General features: G+C 60.8%; 1 long non-coding RNA gene across 1 annotated transcript; it reads right to left on the bottom strand.

Moving 5' to 3' along the window:
* Positions 1–1,264: 1,264 nt before the first annotated feature.
* LOC129215496 (uncharacterized) lies at positions 1,265–4,215 on the bottom strand. The gene is made up of 3 exons (XR_008580008.1): positions 4,160–4,215; positions 2,454–2,622; positions 1,265–1,408 (listed from the first exon to the last, which is right to left on the bottom strand). It is a non-coding gene; the product is annotated as an uncharacterized LOC129215496 (long non-coding RNA).
* Positions 4,216–7,814: the final 3,599 nt, after the last annotated feature.

Here is a 7,814-nt window from a genome sequence, read left to right as displayed (position 1 = left end):
GAGTATCTCAAGTTGGAAGGGACCCATACGGATCACCGAGACCAAGCCCCCGCTCCACGCGGGACTACCTAAAACTAAACCGTGCGACTAAAAGCATCGTTCAGACGCTCCTTGAACTCCTGACAGGCTCGGTGGCTGCGACCTTCCCTGGGGAGCCTGTTCCGTGACTGACCGACCGCCCTCTCAGTGAAAAGCCTTTTCCCAACGTCCGGTCTGAACTTGCCCTGACGCAGCTTCGTCCCGTTTCCTCGGGTCCTAGTGCCGGTCACCGGAGAGAGCGGAGGTCAGCGCCTCCCCCCTCGAGGAAGGTGTAGACTGCGATGAGGTCACCCCTCGGCCTTCCCTTCTCCAAGCTGAACAAACCGAGTGACCTCAGCCGCTCCCCCTAAGTCTTGCCTCGGAGACCTCTCGCCATCTCGGTCGCCCTCCTCGCGCACGCTCCCAGAGCGTTGTTCGGCGGCACCGCTCTCGACCGGAACCTAACGCTGCACGTAACTCAACTGAGCGGAAAGGAAATGACGGGCTAAAGGGACAAATACACGATTTAAGGCAGCCGCAACGATGGCAGATGTCTGTCCGTAGCCCTTCTATTTATTTCACAGCGCTCCTGCGTATCAAACGAACGGTACCAGAGCAGAAAAGGTATACGGCGTGGCCACGTTACCCCTCGGGGAGGACGGCGAAAGGAGAGAAGATCTAGAAAGAGGAAGCAGCTGGTACTTCGCTTTTGGTAACAGAATTAACATCAACACGTTCCTTCCCTTTGAAATTGAAAACGCCACCCAATTCTCTGCCACTGTTGACCACCGACACTTGTAAATTTCTAGTGAAACAGCTGAGGAAAACAAAGTTTCAGGTCCCTGGCTAGGGGAAGAAACCAGGCAAGCGCCGCCGTTCCTACCCCCCGACAACACTAGCAAAAAAAACCAGCCGCTGGGGGCGAGCGTTCCTCCGAAAGAAAAATCAGGTGAGAAACCGCATTTTTTATTTTCAGCTTACCTACAGGATAAATGTCTTTGTAGTTGCTACAAAACGTGTAAACTGCACAAAGATTAAGTTTTGTAACCGATCTAAGGTTCAGTACGAAAAACTACCTAAAGGAGTACGCAAAGTCCCACTCATCAACAATTATCTGACCCTGTTTCATATTAAAAAAAAAAAAAAAAAAAAAAAAAAGTAACGCTAATCACACAGACAAGCCCAGGAACCCTCAACATGAGAATCTTTCCGTTCAGCCGGAGGCAGAACGAGTACTTACCACGGGCATCCTCATCTGGCTCTCCGCTGCTAGCAGAGCGGCACGCCAACGCTGTCCGGTACACGCCGTAGTACGCCCAGCTGCTTCTACGTATTTACCGCCGCCTGATTTGATACTCTCACAAAGAGATCGACGAAAAAGCCACCCTTTCTTTGAAAAAATAAAAACCAAAACCACACAGTTAAGGAACAGTAGGCAAACGTATTTCTAAATCATAACCCACGGCTTGCAGGCAGACCAAGAGCAGCTCTGACGATGCGGTACGCTCATCAAACATCTTTCACGCAGGAATAACAGATGTACTCCTTTACCACGGGACGCAGCCGGCACAGGGACAAATTTCATGCTGGTTTTGTCACACGACCGTCCTTCTGCACCAGCCAGTGGGTTCAGAATTAAGGACAGGACAGGCTAAACGCTCACACGAGCCTCCTATCCGTAAGAAACTATTAAAATAGAAAAAAAAACTTCCACGTTTTAGATCGCGTTGCCTTAGGGACTGCCTCCTTCAAAGCCTGCCTGTTGGGGGGGGGGGTGGGGGGGCGCGTGTGCGCGCACGCACGCGCGTGAGGCGTGGAAATCGGTCGCAGAATTCAGTTGCCTAACGAGAGACGGCCCTTCTCCTCGCAAGGCAAACGTTTCAAAACGTCGTACTCTTTTCCGATTTTACCGGCTGGTACTGGGGTTGCCCTACCAGCATGAGTTGGGGACCCGTCCCTCTGGGTCCGTGCGACGCCAAATTAAATATTCTGCAAGTAACCGAGCAGGAGATGGAAAGTAAGCTAAGATACTCTCTGCCGTACAAGGTTTGTTCGCCATCGTCCCCGAGGGAATCGCACAAAGCCCACGCTTGCCGAACCGGTACGTCGGAGGAGGCCCTACGGGAAACGGCGCTGACGTTTCGCCAAGCTCTTCTCCTGTCAAGAAGAGGACCTTTTCTGCGGCATCCCTATTGGCGTTCGGCCTGCTTTCGGCTCATTCTGGCAGGTCAGCTTTCAGAGAAAGCCTGAGATTTCAAACCGCCAAGCAACATTCACCATTCTTGCTCTCTGACTACGGGGAATTTCAGCGAATCGGAACGCTACTTGGAGCCACGTTCCGGGTCTGTTTCGCCGCAAACCAAATATCTAAGCCACTGACCGGGCGCCCGTAGAAAAAATTACTTTAAAAGATTAAAGACAAGCACAGTACTCACTTTTCTGAAATTTCTTCCGGTAGCGCCATCAATTTAGCGGCCGAACCCAGCCGTCGAAATTCCGGTGCAACGGAGCGAGCAGGAACGTGTCCGTGCCGCTCTTCCCTGGCCACAGAGCCTTCCGCTCTACCCGCTACTGCGAACGTACGGAGCATCGGCGCAGCAGCACCTGTGGAATAACGCACCGCCCACAGCTATACAGAAGAAGAATCCGAGACGACGGTAGAAGACCCCAGACCAAAAGTCACCGCGGGACTAAGGGACGCGCGGACAGCGCGCGAGGGGCGGGTGTCCGGGACCCAAGCGTGGAACGGCCCCGGGATTTCTTTGTTCGGGGTCCCTCTCTTTGGAGGCGCCCCGCCCGGGCCGATCCCGCTGCTGCACCTTTCAGTTACGTTAATTATTTTACAAAATCCGACACCCGGAGACTGCTGCCGGAAGCCTCGGGTCGAGCCCGGAGGAGGAGGAGGAGGAAGCGCGCCCGAGAAGAAGCGTGCGCGCGACACCGTGAACGGGGTGCGAACGCTGGGGCGGCAGCTGCTCCTCCTCAAACAGAGACAGAGAGAGAAAGAAGAGGGGGAAAGCCACAGGGTACAGAGGGCGGAAGTGGAAAAGAGGGGCCGGAGCCGGACAGAGGGAGGTGGAGAAAGAGGCCGTCGGAAGGGAAGGGACGGGCTGCGGGGCAGAGGGGGACTTGCCAGCGCCAGGTTCGCGGTTCCACCCGATAATCGTAAAGGTCTCTGCCAACCTCGACGATTCGGTCGCTTTAAAAAACAATCGGGATCTCGAGGCGGACCGAGGGAGAGACGGAGAATATAAAAACGGTCGCGGCTAAGAGGGCAGAGAGGGAGGAATCGCGAGACAGGGAGAGGCAAGCCGGGCAGGGGAAAAAGTCCCGACAGGCTTCTGCAGCGACAGGGAGGAATTGAAGATTCGAGAGAGGGAGCTGGACAGAGAGAGAGACGGGGAAAGGTAAGACGGTGGCGAGCTACCGGGCAGAGAAGCAGAGTTTAATGCCGGGGACCGGGAGAGGGACAGAGAGGGAAGGAGAAAGGAACGAAGGGACGGGCTGCGGGGCAGACAGGGAGGGAGGAAGGAAGGAAGGAAGACAGAGGGACAGGGAGCCAGACGAACCGCGACGGGGAAAGAAAAAGGTACCGACGGGCTAGGAGGCAGAGAGGGGAGACTTTAGAAAAACAGGGACGGGGAGCGAGACGGAGCCAGACCGAAAAAAGGAACCATAGCGACGGGTGCCGGGACAGAGAGGCGGGCCTTCAAAACGAGGGGCAGGGACGAGGCTCAAGAGGGACGGAGAAAGAGAGAGACTCACGACGACTCGCTACGGAGCCGAGAAGGAAGACCTCGAACAACAGGAACGAGGAGCCGCACAGAGAGAGCCAGAGACGGCAGAAATACCGACGGGCTACAGGACCGAGGGGGAGGAATGCAGAAACAGTGGCTGGGGGCCGGACAGAGAGACAGGGAGAGAGAGAAGGAAACAATAGCCACGGGCTACGGGGCAGAGAGAGCGAGGACCTAAAAAAGGTGGGGACAGGCAGCCCGTCAGAGCGAGATGGAAAAAGAACATAGCGGGGAGCAGAAAGCAAACCAAAAAACCCCACAGCGGGGTGGGAAAGCGAGGGGGGGCAGAGGAGGGCCCGCGACGCAGAGGAGAGGCGATGGGGCCCCGCGGGCCCAGGACTCACCGCAGCTCTGGCTCTCGGCGCTGCCGGGAGAGCTTGCCAGCGCAGACGCTTCTTTCCCCTGCTCTCCGCCTTTCCTTTGCTGTCACTCCGGTCGCTCGGCTGTCCTCCGCCTAAGAGAATACACGGGTGTCTTACAGCTCCGAGGAGACGAGTCTGCCTAGATGAGTAGCCTGCCTCCCTGCCTCCCTCCCTGCCTCCCTCGGTACGCGGCCGCACCGTGCTTTGGATTACGCGTGGCGACCCTGCGGTGCCCGTCGGCAGCCTGACCTGCCGCGGAGCGCAACGAGGGATCTTTCCTCACCCGGCGAGGCAGGCGCTCTCTTGCCTGCAGCGGGAGGCAGCTGCCGGCCGGAGAGCCTTCCATCTCTTCTTCTTCTTCTTCTTCACCTTTCTCTGGCCATTCCAGCTTCCCTTAGGGCAGCTCCTGTCCACGGCCGGTAAGCGCTCCGCCGCCTGTCCCTTTTCGCCCCCACGCCACGAGGCGAGCCAGGCCAGGCACAGGCGAGGCGGGTGCAGTCGACGGCATCCCCAAGGGAGGGACGGGCAACCACGTCCTCAGCGCGGCCTGGGAGAGGGAAAGAAAAAGCAGTGGCCGTTACTACCGGAGGTCGGCCCTGGCCGGAGACCCTCCTCCTTCTGCAGGGGCTTCCGGAGACGCCGCTCTTTCCCCGCGCTGCTGCCGCTGCCGCCGCCGCCAGCACCCCTGTTCAGGAAGAAAGCGGCACAGGCGAGGGCCAGCTTGCCGCCTTCACGCCAGGGCTCGGGGGCGGCCTGGGGCTGCCGGACAGGCTTCCGGAGAGTCCGACCGGTAGCGCTCGTCTCGGGACACCGGGCAACGCCTCACCGCGCGCGCGCGCTCTCGTAGCACGGCCGCACCGCTGCTCGGGAGCGGCTGGAAGCCTGCAGAAAACCACTCGAAACCGGCAAAAAAACCCCAACCTCGCGCTCCTGCGAGAGCAAGTCGGGCTGTCCGGCAGCCACGTCCGCGAAAACGACGCCTCCCGGCACGCACCGGCAAGCGCCGCGTGGCAGCCATTAGAGTGCCGTAAGACTACACTTCCCGGCGTGCTCCGGGGAGCCAATATGGCCGACCAGCAGCCGCGTGCCCCAAGACTGCAACTCCCGGCGTGCCGCGGGAGGCAGCCTTCCACGCTTCCTGACCCTGCGGGGACACCGTCCCGTGCCCTCACCCCAAAGCCGACTCACCCGAAAGCCCCGCCGAGCCGCGACGGCAGCCCCGAGCTCCGCAGCGCGGCTCCGGGCTGGCGCCCCCCCCCCCGCCCCCGCCTCCCCTCAGCCACCTCCGAAAGGCGCGGACGCCCGCCGGCTCCGGGCAGCCCCCGCCGCGCGGCTCCGGACGGTCTCCCCGCCCGGTTCCGACACGGCGCGCACCCCCCCCCACCCGCCGCACGGCTCCGGGCAGCCCCCCCTCCCCTCTGTGACACGGACCCCGCCGCCCCCCCCGCCTCTCCTCGGAGGCGGCACCGCTGCCGCCGCCCTCCTCGGGGCTTTCCCCGGGACCCGCCGGTCCGTCCCGCTGCCCCGCTCACCTTCTCCCTCCGTGCAGCCGCAGCCCGGCGGCGCCTCCGCTCCTCCCTCGGCTCACAGCAGCTCCTGCACACCGGCTGCCGGCAGCCGGTTCCGGGGAGGGGGCGTGGCGCTGCACTGCGCATGCGCGGCGCTGCCGCTGCAGTACCGAAATTTGGTCGCTAGGCGGCAGGACCGAGCGAGCATGCGCTGTGCGCTGCGTGAGGGGCGGGGCTTGGCGTGCGTCGGGGGGCGGAGTTTGCGTGAGGGGCGGGGCTTGGCGTGCGTCGGGGGCGGAGTTTGCGTGAGGGACGGAGTTTGCGTGAGGGGCGGAGTTTGCGTGAGGGGCGGAGTTTGCGTCGGGGGCGGGGCTTGGCGTGCGTCGGGGGCGGAGTTTGCGTGAGGGGCGGAGTTTGCGTGAGGGGCGGAGTTTGCGTGAGGGGCGGAGTTTGCGTGAGGGGCGGAGTTTGCGTGAGGGCGGAGTTTGCGTGAGTGGGGCGGAGTTTGCGTGAGGGGCGGAGTTTGTGTAAGGGGCGGAGTTTGCGTAAGGGGCGGAGTTTGCGTAAGGGGCGGAGTTTGCGTAGGGGCGGAGTTTGCGTAAGGGGCGGAGTTTGCGTAAGGGGCGGAGTTTGCGTAAGGGGCGGAGTTTGCGTAAGGGGCGGAGTTTGCGTAAGGGGCGGAGTTTGCGTAAGGGGCGGAGTTTGCGTAAGGGGCGGGAGTTTGCGTAAGGGGCGGGGCTTGGCATAGGTCAGGGGCGGAGCCAAGAAGCATCACTTTTGGATCCCGAGGATGCGAGCAATGTGACCTTGTTGAATACGTTAATACCCCCACACACACCTCCTCCCCTGCCCTCCATCACGGCCCCTCGCCCCCCCCGCAAAGGAAGCGCCAACGCAGCCGGCACGGCAAAAGAGACCGCAAGCGTTTATTCAGTCACACACAGAGCCGGTTCCGGGAGAGACTCCGCACCGGGGCTCGGGGCCCGGCCCTGGGGCACCTCGGCTGTCCTACCCGGAGCCACGCTCGCCAGTCCGGCGTGGAACAGACACACGGTCGGTCCGTCAGGCTGCTGGAGAGCTGGGCTGCTATGTGCAGGCTGCCGCCAAAACCGAGGAGCCAGCTGCAGGACGCTAGAAGAGAGGAGAAAAGGGGCAGCCAGCTGGATGGGGGGGCGGCGGCGGCGAGCGAGAAAGCACGAGGCAAGGAAAGGGACGGCGAGTGAAGGACGGGGACGGGGAGCCTGACAGAGAGGGAGGAAGAAGCGGCAGGAAGAGAGGCAGCGGGACGGCGACCGACAAACCAGGACGGGGAGCGGGACAGAGAGGCAGAAACGACCCTGGGCGGGCAGCGCCACGGCGAGGGAGGAAAAGAGAATAAGGGCAGGGAGCCGGACCGAGAGGTACGGCGAGGGACAGCGGCACGGGGAGCAGGACAGAGCAACAGAGAATAAAAAAAGGAAGCGGGGAGCGTGAGAGAACCGGGCTGGGGAGCAGGGAGAAGGAGAGATAAAAGGAGAGAGCAACAGAGGGAAAGAGGACCGGGGAGCGGGACGCTGGGGCAGAGTGAGAACAAGAGGGGCAGGGAGCAGGACAGAGGGGCAGAGGCAGAAGGAGGACAGAGGGGCAGAGAGACAAAAGAGGGAGACGAGGACTGGGCAGAGGGGAGAGAAAGACGGGGGCAAGGAGCAGAGACACAAAGGTGCCAGGAAAAGGACGGTCAGATGGAGCGAGAAACAGGGTCGGGGAGCAGGACAAAAGGACAAAGAAAAAGGCGAGGAAGAAGGAAGGAAGGATAAAGGTGGGACAGGGAACGGGACATACGCAGTGAAACAAAGCAGGACAGAGAAGAGAGGACAGGGATTGAGGAACAGAGAGAGAGATGCAGGCTGGTACACAGAGACGGCGAAGGTAAGCAAAACCAGCGACAGGCAGGAGGACCTGGTTCTGACAACCCATCGCTCCCGGTGTCGCTTCCACGGCCTCAACAAATGCGACGTGCCGCAAGACAAGAGAATGGGAGAGTGAAAGCAAAGGCACGGGAAACTTAACGCTCTTAGTAATTTCACTGAGCATCACAGCTTACAGTTACTCAATGTCTTCCGGTGTCACAGGGTGAGGTACAACTGATT

Source organism: Grus americana, chromosome 20 (assembly GCF_028858705.1).
Source record: "Grus americana isolate bGruAme1 chromosome 20, bGruAme1.mat, whole genome shotgun sequence".
In the NCBI taxonomy this organism is placed as follows: domain Eukaryota; kingdom Metazoa; phylum Chordata; class Aves; order Gruiformes; family Gruidae; genus Grus; species Grus americana.
The sequence above is the reverse complement of the archived record's forward strand: the minus strand, read 5'-3'. Positions and strand labels throughout refer to the sequence as shown.